Here is an 11,495-nt window from a genome sequence, read left to right on the forward strand (position 1 = left end):
AACTGGACAGCCACATGTAAAAGAATGAAAATAGGACATTCTTTTATGCCATTCACAAAAATAAACTCAATATGGATCAAAGACTTAAAGGTAAGACCTGAAACCATAAGACTTCTAGAAGAAAATATAGGCAATACACTCTTTGACATCAGTCTTAAAAGGATCTTTTCAGACACCATGTCTTCTCAGACAAGGGAAACAATAGAAAGAATAAGCAAATGGGACTTCATCAGACTAAAGAGCTTCTGCAAGGCAAGGGAAAACAGGATTGAAACAAAAACACAAACTACCAACTGGGAAGAAATATTTGTGAATCATATATCCGACAAAGGGTTAATCTCCATAATATATAAAGAACTCACACAACTCAACAAAAAAAATCAAAAAATGGGCAGCGGACAGAAACAGACATTTCTCCAAAGAAGACATATGGATGGTCAATAGGCACATGAAAAGATGCTCATCATCACTGATCAGTAGGGAAATGCAAATCAAAACTACACTAAGATATCACCTTACACCCGTTATAATGGCTAAAATAACCAAAACAAAAAATAGCAAATGTTGGAGAGGTTGTGAAGAAAAAGCAACCCTCATACACTGCTGGTGGGAATGCAAACTGGTGCAGCCACTATCGAAAACAGTATGGAGATTCCTCAAAAAATTAAAAATAGAAATACCATATGACCCAGTCATCCCACTACTGAGTATCTATCCAAAGAACATGAAGTCAGCGATTCAAAGACACCCATGCACCCCTATGTTCACTGCAGCATTATTCACAATAGCCAAGATGTGGAAGCAACCTAAGTGCCCATGGACTGATGATTGGATAAAGAAGATATGGTATATATATACAATGGAATACTACTTGGCCACAAAAAAGGATAAAATCATTCCATTCACAACAACATGGATAGACCTTGAGGGTATTATGTTAAGTGAAATAAGCCAGAGAGAGAAAGACAATCTCTGTATGACTCCACTCATATGTGGAAGATAAACAAACACATGGACAAAGAGAACAGATTAGTGGTTACCAGGGGAAAGGGGGGTAGGGGGTGGACACAAAGGGTGAAGTGGCATATCTACAATATGACTGACAATAATGTACAACTGAAATTTCACAAGGTTGTAAACTATCATAACCTCAATAAAAAATAAAATAGAAAAAAAATTGTAAGGCATTTCTGAGAAATTTGTGCCCATTTCAAGAAATAGAGTCAAATGCATATTAAGAAATGTAATGGATTATGGGAAAAGCCTAAATCACAATTAGATAAATAAAGAGTTGGAGTCTGTGTAAAAAAAAAAAAAATGTTTAAAATTACTAATTCCAGTCATTGGTTTTACAATTTGTGCATGATGGCTGCTGTTTTTCGAATTCTCCCCCACTTGTAAGCACTTATGTCCAGTCCCAGAATCAAGAAGGGATATCTTCAGATAACTCTCTAAAACTTGGGACTTTTTTGCAAATTTTTGTGTGTCTTCTGAGTTTTTGATCCATTTTCGGCAGTAACAGTCAGCGTTGCCTGTCCTGCGTGCTTGGCAACATTCTTGCTACTTTTTATGATTGTGTCTCCAGTTCTAAGTAAGCTGTTGAATCAGTCAGGGCCCTTCCTGTTGCAGGTTAGAGAAGTTCAACTCACATCAGCTTAAGCAAAAAAGGAAATTCATCACCTCACATAACAAAAAGCCTGGGGACATGTCTAGTTTCAGTCATTGCTCCATTCTCTTTCTACTCCCCTCCCCTCCCCTCCCTCTACTCTTTCTTTCCCTTTTTCCCCTTCTGCTTCCTCGTCCACCTCCTCCTCTTCCCTCCCTGCTCCCTCTGTCTCTCAGCACTGCTTTAGTTTCTCTAGGACAGGCCCTCTCCAGAAGGGGATGCAGAGCACCAGCTTACATTATTTTTGCAGCTAGCCATCCAGGAAGAAAAGGAAATTCTTTCTCCAACCATTCCAACAAGAACTCCAGGACTGAGTCTTGTGGGACAGCCTTGGATCACAAGCCCACCCCCAAATCCATTGCTGTGGCCACGGGCACAGGATGCACCTGATGAGGATCAAGGCCACCCCAGGGAGAGAAGCCGAAGGCATCCTAGCCTACATGCTGATCTATATCATCCTCTGGGAAGCATAGGACGTCCTGACCTGGTTTGACCTGATTCATATCCAAAGTTATACGACCACCTGATAACCAGATCCCACCTGCACTGATACCATTTTAATGACTTTTTTACATGATCTTTCTTTTGTCTAGTAAAAAATAAGTCACATATCTATGCCTTATAAATTTAGCCCCAACCCTCAACACATTGCAGCTCTTCACTGCCTGTGGGTCCTGTCCCCATGCTTGCAGCTCTTCTCTGCCCATGGGCCCTGTCCCCATGCTTGCAGCTCTTCTCTGCCCATGGGTCCTGTCCCCATGCTTGCAGCTCTTCTCTGCCCTTGGGTACTGTCCCCACGCTGCAGCTCATACTGCCCATGGGTCCTGTCCCCATGCTATTCTCTGAATAAACGAGCACTAGTACCAGACCTTGACAGTCCAAGAAATCTTTCAACTCCTCAGCTCACCGAGCCCACATCACACCGATTGGCCTGGATCAGGTGCTCACCCTGGAGTCCCTGGGGTGAGAAAGGGTGAAGTTAGGTCACTTACAGCACAGGGACTGGAAGTGGGGGAGTGTTTCCAGAGGAAAAGCAGAGGCTTGTTCCCAGAAAGAGCTGGAACGGATGCTAAGCAGCAAAAGCAAACGACGTTTGTTAAAGTTGTCCCAAAAAGATTAATCAAAATTGAATGTTTCCATTCATGTATTGATAATGTTGGTGCACACTAGCACAATGTGGTTTTCGGACTTATTTATGCATAATTCTAGTAAGTATGTATCATTTCTAAGTTACTTTCGAGTTTTCTTTGCAATTTTTACCTTTTTTCAGCCAGTGATGCCCTCTCTACCAACGTATACCTGTCTTTCCTGTCCCACCAACAGTGGTGACTATTTCCAGCCTCTCCCACGGAAGAGGAGGGCATCTTCGCCCGCCCTCCCTCCTCATTCCCACGCCTCCCACCTGCCGCCGACTCTCCTCCTCCTCCTTCTTCCGGGTCAGGGCCACTGCTGGATCCCGTCGCTCCTCTGGCTGGCTTTCTCCCTTGTTTTTCCAGAGTAGATCGTCAAATATCTATCATAAAAAAGGTGTATAAGAGGCAAACTTTCTGAATTTCTGATGGTGTGAAAAAAGTTTTTTTTCTGCCCCTTCGTTCAATAGCTGGATTGACTGCATTTAAAAATCCCAGTCCAAAACCGTTTTCTCTCAAAATTCTGAAGACATTGCTCCATCTGTCCCCCAGCTTACATTAGGTCTGATGCCAATCTGATGCCTATACCTCTGTGAGGGCCTATACGTTTGTTACTGTTGCTTGTTGTTTAAGGTCTGGAATCTTCTCCTTAGCCTTTATTGTTAATTGTCAGTGCCATCAAGTCCATTCCCCGTCCAGAAACCTGCCTGGTCTTTGCATCATCTTCTCACCTCCCAGTGCTATTTCAGAGGGTTTTCGTGGCCAGTTTTGTCAGAAGTCGGTGACCAGGTCCTTCTTCCTAGTCTGTCTAGTCCGGAAGCTCTGCTGAAAGCTGCCCACCATGGGTGACCCTGATGGTATTTGAAATACCACTGGCACAGCTTTCAGCATCACAGCAACATGCAGCCACCGTGGTGTGACTCTGACAGATGAGTGATGTGGTTCCCTGGTGGGAAAATGAACCTGGGCCTCGGCAGCGAGAGCGCCAGATCTTAACCACTAGACCTCCGGGACTGGCTTCCTTATGCTTGGTGCTCTGAAATTTCATGAAGATGGGTCTGAGTCGGAAACAGTATATTTTTTCCTATTTCTTGTGCTTGCCACTAAGTGGGCTTTTCATGCTGCAAATTAAAGTCCTTCCTTAACTCTGTGTGATTTGCTTCTTATTGACCTTTCCTCCCTAGCCCTTTCTCTGCCCTCTCTTTCAGACGCTCTCGCTGGCGGAGGTTTCACTAGCAGAACCGTGGCCATGGGGATTGTCCTCTTTCACTCTTATATTGTCTTTCATATTTCAGGCCTCTTCTCTTTTCATTCTTTTATGTTCCAGATTTTTCTTGGACTTTTTTTAACTTCAGCAACTATATTTTTAATCTCCAAGTAACTCTTGCCCCTAATGGTCTCTGCACCTAGCGTGTTCTTATTGCTGATAGATGCGATGTGGTCCCACTGTCTTCATCTTGCTCAAGGTGCTGTTTGGATGCTCTTCATTTCCCTCTGTCCCTCTTAGGGTCTGTTTTTCTGTCAGCTCAGTGAGCCTTGAGCTTCCCTCACGTACCTGGTCGTCCTTGGCTCTCTGTTCATTGTTACAGAGGAAGGAGGAGGCAGTCTGCACCGGCTGCCACTGCCCGTGTGCAGACTTTCCCCAGGCCACCGCCTACCCAGGAGTCTGATTAGGGGCCCCTGTCTGTCAGGCAGGGACTCCCAACTCCCAAAATGTCTGCAAAAGGGGACTTTGCTCTGCAGTGTCACGGCCCTACTGGGAATCTCAGCTCTCCCCAGAGAGACGGCTCAGTCACTTGGGAGGAGGGCTCTTCCAGGTTTGTGAGCTTTTGTGCCCTCTTTCTCGGGCCAGACTGCACCCTGAGTTCTCCATGCAGGCGGGGTCATTCCATGGACCCGAGGATGTCACGTGGTCGTGCTTTCAAGAAGTAAAGTGACAAAAGCAGATGGTTTAGTGATGAAGCCAGATAGCTGCTGGCTGAGAGAGGACAGAGGGGATCCAGGGGAGGCCTTTCTTTAATTTTTTAAAAGTTTTTTAATGATTTAACTTGTTATTTTTTTGATTAAGGAATATTCAAAACATGCGAAGGGTACACAATGAAAAGTCTCCCTCCTACCTCATCTTCTAGATGCTCAGTTTCCCCCCTTGAGGTGGTCAAGTCTTGGTGATTCCTTCCAAAACGATCCTACGCATATGTAAATAATATGCCTATATTTATATATATGCATGCGTGTATTTGCATACATTGCAAAGAATATACGTAATCTCTTCTGTTACACATCTGTTTCATAACCCAAATTCGCTGACAAGGGAGTGATAAATCTGGAGGATGGTGACAGCACAGTGTGGACTCGCATTGGTGCACAGGTGATTTTTCCCAGAACTGTGATGTTTATCCCACCACGTAACAGCAATGGAGCAGCACACCTGGCTTCACTCCCAGAAACGGCCCCCGGCTCAAGACACTTCGAGTGCAGCACTCTAGGATCTGGGACCTAGAGATTCCTGGGCAACCAATTTAAATGCCAGTTACTGGATCCCAGTCTTTCAGACTATTAACTAAAAGTCTTTCAATGGAAGTGGCTTAAGCAAAAGATTATTGGTCACACACCCAAACGGTCAAGAGTGAATCTGGCTTCAGGCACTGCTGCAGTCAAAGCTCGAGCAATATCATCAGCAGTGGTTTTTCCCATCTCTCAGCTCTGACTTCCACAAGCTGGCTTCCTTCTCAGGCTCCTGGCGTGTCTCTGGCGGCTCCAGGAGGACCTCTCATGGGGGCAATATGGCTGCTGCAGCTCCAGCTTTACAGCCTTCCAGGTTCAAGTTCAGCGTAAAAAGCAAGAGCCTTTTCTGGTAGCCCTAAGATTTATTCTCATGTGACCAGCTTGGGCCATGTGCCCACTCCTGAAACAACCACCCTGGTCTGAGGGAAACGATCTGCTGTTTGACCTAAGTTTGGGTCACACACTTTATCCCTGGAACTGAGGATAAAGCGCCACCACGAACACACAGCTGGACAATGAGAAAGAAGTGGATCCCCAAATGGAACTCCAGGGCTGTTCCCAGAAAAGGGGGAACGAATGCTGGGGGCCATCTGCTTACGAGATTCATACTAACACTAGCTCATTGGTTCTCAAAAACTACTTTCCCCACCCCAACATGTTCCAACCAAAAATGGTGGGATAACTCGGCAAAGCCTCCAGACGATTCTGGTGTATCTCCTAGTGGGAATGTTCTTCCAACCTCACTGAGAACCGCTGCCCTACTCAATTACCACCCCAATAGGTCCCATCGATCACAATGCAAACTGAGTATAAATGGCTCAAACTCCATGCACAGCTGGAAAAAACAATTCATGCCATTTACTGATTCATCCAACAAATATTTAGAAGCCATCCTCTCAACTGTCTCTAACATCATTCTTGTATGTACAAGACAGGAGGGTTTGTTCACAATTCATTGCTGACTTCAAAATCTATATTACCCAAATTGTCCATTGACACAAGAATGAATGAACAAAATGTGCTATCTGCATTCCATCGAACATTATTCATCCTTAAAAGGAAGGAAATTCTGATACACACTACAACATAGGTGAACCTTGAAGATCTTATGCTAAGTGAAATAAGCTAAACACAAAACAATACACATTGTATGATTCCATTTATATGAGGCCCCTAGAGTTGTCAAATTCACAAAGACAGAAAGCAGAATGGTGGTTCCCAGAGGCTGGAGAGAGAGGAAAATGGGGAGTTAGTGTCCAATGGGGACAGAGTTTCAGTTTGGGAAGATGAAAAGTTCTGGAGACGGATGGTGGTGATGGTTGCACAACAAAGTGAATGTACTTAATGCCACTGAACTGTCTGCTTCAAAATGGTAAAATATTTTAAAATAAAAATAAATAAGATATCGCTAGTGAGAGTCGGTAGCAAAAAAAAACGCAAAGACTTCAAAATTGTGTATTTTTCCAGCAGAAAATAAAATAAATAAAGGAGTAATTTTAAAGAAATACAACAGATCACCAGTGGTATGACGTAGGAAAAAGAGAGTATGAAAAAGGAAAAGGAGAATTTGAAAAAGAAGTAGATATAAAATCTAGAAATTTAAAACTGGAATTTAAAATAGAATGGTTAAAAGCAGGTTACACATAACTGAGGCAGAAATTAGTCAACTTAGTAAATAATTATAAAGAATTTAACCATAATGCAGGAGGTAGAAATAAAGAGAAGAAAAATAAAAAAATACAAATGGGGTTAGGAGATGAGGAAGCTACAACGAAAAGGTCTAAGGTATGTCTGGCCAAAATTTGAGAAGGAAATATTAGAGAGAATGCAGAAGAGGAACTATTCAAAAGTGTAATTCAGAGAGTTTTCCAGTTTTTAAAAATAAAAGCATGAATTCTTTTTTTTAAAATGCAAATGACATATGCTATTATATTAGTTTCAGGGTACAGCATAATGGTTTGATATTTGTATATATTGTGAAATGATCACCAGAATGAGTCTCACTAACATCCATCACTACCCGTAGTTACAATTTTTTTCTAGTGATGACAACTTTTAAGATCTACTCTCTTAGCAAATTTCAAATATCCAATACAGTACGACTAACTAAAGTCACCATGCTGCGCGTGACCATCTCACGACTTATTTAGGAAAATGTAAATTCTGAGACTGAGATTCTTTAAAAATAATCCCTCCGGAAGAATTTTCAAGGAAAAATAAATTTATACACACCTACAGATTTTGAAGTAAATCTTCAAAATACCAAACACAAGGAAAAGATCTTAAAAGCAAACAGAATTGGTTATATTTAACTAAAGCTAGTATTGTATATCCAGTGAAACTATCTATCTGGAGCTGAGTATAATAAAGAATATTCTGATAAATAAAAACTGAGGTTTACCACCAAGAAGCCTTTACTTTTAAAGAAACTTCTAAAGGACGTACCCCAAGGAAGAAGAAAAATATCAGAAAGAAAGCCTGAACTACAAGAAGAAAAGGAGAGCTTTTTTCTTAATAAAAACATATACAAATCTAAACAAACATTGAGTACATGAAAAAATTAAAGTATCTAATTTGTGGAGTTCATTATTTTATCAGGATAGAACTAAAATTCAAGAATGTCATGATGAGCATTCTAAAGGCACTGCATTTTTCAGATAGAGGATAAGGATATTGATTACCTTTAGTATTTTTTTAGTTAAGTGCACATGTTTTTAAAAAAAGAATTTCAAGGAATCCGTTAAAAAAATAGAAATCCTCCTGAACGAGGAGGGGATGCGGGCGTGAAGAGGAGAGAGGGGGAAATTAACACAGTGAGCGCTGAAAAGTTCACAGCAGCAGCTAGTCGTGAAAAGGCGCCCTCCTAATGTCTCCTTCCTACTTCAGAAGGAATTTTTTAAACAAATTTGACAGTTTTTCCTAAAACTTAATTGCAAACTTTTCTGAGTACTTCTTTGGATCTGCGCTCCGGGGCCCTCTTTGCGGAGTCTGAGGCAGTGGGGCCTCCTTCCATCGGCGGAGACATCTCCGAAGAGAGGCTGAGCCTTGCAGGGCAGCGAAGAGTCCATGAACATTCTCCCCACAGGACAGCGCTCCCCGTCCTGGTCCTGCCCTTCACGGTTCTCTCCTTGGGCTGCGCGGAGCCGCCCCCACCTGCCTCCGATAGACCCACCAAGTCGAAAACACAGAAAGTCGGCAACGCCTCTCTCACACCCAACCTCCAGAGCATCGCAGCTCAGCCCAGCCCCCCGTAAACCTGCTCAGGACACTTACACTAACCTACGTTGAGCAAAACCATCTAACACAAAGCCCATTTCACAATAAAGTGTTGAATGACTCATGCAATTTATTGAATACCGCGCTGAAAGTGAAAACAGAATGGCTGATGTGTCCAGCATGGTCTAAGTGTGTGGGTCGTTTGCCCTCGGGTCGCGGGCCGACCGGTAGCTGCGTCTGCCCAGCCTCACAAGAGAGGATTCGACCGCATATCGCTGGCCCAGGAAAAGATCAAAATTCAAAATTCCAAGTTCGGTTTCTACTGAAAGCTGTCCCTTTAGAACCGTCGTAAAGTCGGAAAATCCTAAGTCAGGAGCTGTCTGTACTTTTCCAGGAAGTTTCTGTGCTTGAGCCAGACAGCTAACAGAGCCGAAGGCAGGGAAATTCCCAGGTGCCTCCCAGACTGACCAAGGAGAATAAACACCACCCACACCACGTCGGCAAAGACCACGAACGTCAGCTGGATCTCAGTCGAGCCAAGAAATCCCAGACACGCATCCCCTCCACTGCCTCCTCCAGCAGGTACTAAGGAAGCCCTGCCCCTCGTCCCTCTTCCTGGTCCCAACTCGGAATGGGAGAGGGGAGCCCCGGAAAGGGAATGGAGGAGGAGCCCCACACCCAGACCACACCCCTTCCCTGCCCCTCCGGGTCTGAGCAGCCTCCCTACTCCTGGGGCGGGGAGCCAAGCTCTGATGATTGCAGTTTTAGAAATGAACAGGACTGAGTCTTGAAGACCAAACCTGAGACATCTGTGTGTGTGTGTGAGGAAGATTGGCCCTGAGCTAATATCAGTTGCCCATCTTCCTCTTTTTGCTGAGAAAGATTAGTGCTGAGTTAACATGTGTGCCCATCTTCCACTATTTTGTATGTGGGATGCCACCACAGCATGGCTGGGCAAGCGGTGTAGTGTCCACACCAGGAATCTGAACCTGAGAACCCGAGGCCACAGAAGCAGAGCAAGCGAACTTAACCACTATACCACCAGGTGGGCCTGAGACCATTTTAATGATGAAGTTCGGGAACCTGGAATCTGGCCCTGATGTTAAAGGAGTCAGTATCCAATGGGGAAAGAGGGAGTTGACAAAACACAATTAAGAGCAGTGATTAGAAAAGAACAGAACCTGTTTGTCCTCTGAATGGTTTTAAGTCCTTTGATAAACATATTACACATCCATAGGTTTGGGATGATTTGCCTCACCCCATCTCGGGATCGTGAAGCCCTTTCCATTGTATATATACAGCTTCATCACCACGACTGAGTTGTGCAAATAGACAAATAGCTGTTGTCTACTGCACAACTGTTGCTTAGCTGTCATCTAAGTAAACAAAAGCCAGGGAGAGGAGCATGACATCCTATTTCCTACGGAAAAGGAAAACAAAGATTCAGAAACTCCCAAGGTCACTCACAGGGTGGGGAGAGGGAGGGCAGGGGGGGCTAGAGAGGGCAGATAGTGGAGACCACCTTCCCTCAGAGACTTAGACACGTCAGGAGAAAAAAGGAAGAAGTTGCCAGACTCTGACAGTAAGAGACCATTTCATGCAATAACCACCAAAAAAAAACCCACGTTGACATTTATTTACCAGAATGAGAAATGATAAGAATTTCTATCTGGTCTGGCCGTAAAAGGATTGGTTGAGAAACACTGAAGCACAGACATTAATTAATAGCATCTTAAGCTAAGGAAGAAAGTAAAGATGCCTTCTCTTACCAGCATCTTGGGTTTGTGTTTCTTATCACTAAAATTCCTTTTTAAAACTCTAAGGTTAGCAAGTTCATAAAAAGAATTAAAACAAAGATTAAATTCAAGGGGCCTCGTTCCATATCTGAATTCTCCCCGGCAAGCCGCCTAGATGTGATTATGTATACCCGTGCTTCTTGGAACATGCTGAACCCAAGAAGCACCTGCGGATCCTGTGAAAATGCAAATTCTGATTCAGGAGGTCTGGGGTAGGGCGGAGGGTCTGCCTCTCCAGCAAGCTCCAGGCCAGCCAGTCCAGGGCCAGATTCACACAGGCAGCAGGAGGAAAATAGGCGCCTGTCAATCACCCAGTAGAACTAGCCACCCCCACCGCCCCCTACGCCAGGGGAGGGCAAACTTTTTCTGTAAAAGGCCTGGTAGTAAATATTCTAGGCTTTGTGGGCCATCAGTCTCTGTTGAGACTACTCAACTCTGCCCTGGTGCCATAGACAATGTGTGAACAAATAAGCGTGGTTGCGTTTCAATAAAGGTTTTTTTACAAAAATAGGTGGCAGACAGGCTTTGACCCTCAGGCTGTAATTTGGTAACCCCTGTTCAATGCCTCCATTTTCTGCCCAATACTCTGAACATATTTCTGCCTTGTCTCCGTGAGCCTTTATTACACAAGCTTATTTATAAATCTCCATCTAGGGACTAGGCCAGTGAGAAGCCCCGGGGAGAGAGACATAGGCCCTCCACGCTTGGGGCCACGCCCCCCTCACTGCCGGAGCGCTGCACGTGTTCAGCGCAGCCTCTGAGGCAGTACTGCACAGTGGGTAAAGGTGGGGGCGTTGAGCCACTCGGCTTGGTTTGAAGACTAGTTGCTCTCCTGTGAGTCTGCTCAGTAAGGAAACCTACCTCACAGAGATTTCATAAGATTTCATAATGAAAATGCAAGGCTGCTTACTATGGTGGAATCAGAAAAAAGCCAGACTATCACATCTTTAATTCTCCAGACCATAACCTGTTTTCTTACCCTTTAGAAATGCTCACATCTATGTATTTCTATTATATATTTATAAAAAAATGAAAAAAGTAAAAAACAAATTGAGCACATCATTTACAATGAAAGTGAAGAATAATAGGTGTGTACGTAGAGAGAGAGAACCAACACTAATTACTACAAAAAAAGAAAGAAAGAAGGAAGGGAAGGAGGGAGGAAGAGAGAGATTTTGTTCC

The sequence above is a fragment of the Equus asinus genome, chromosome 1 (assembly GCF_041296235.1).
Source record: "Equus asinus isolate D_3611 breed Donkey chromosome 1, EquAss-T2T_v2, whole genome shotgun sequence".
In the NCBI taxonomy this organism is placed as follows: domain Eukaryota; kingdom Metazoa; phylum Chordata; class Mammalia; order Perissodactyla; family Equidae; genus Equus; species Equus asinus.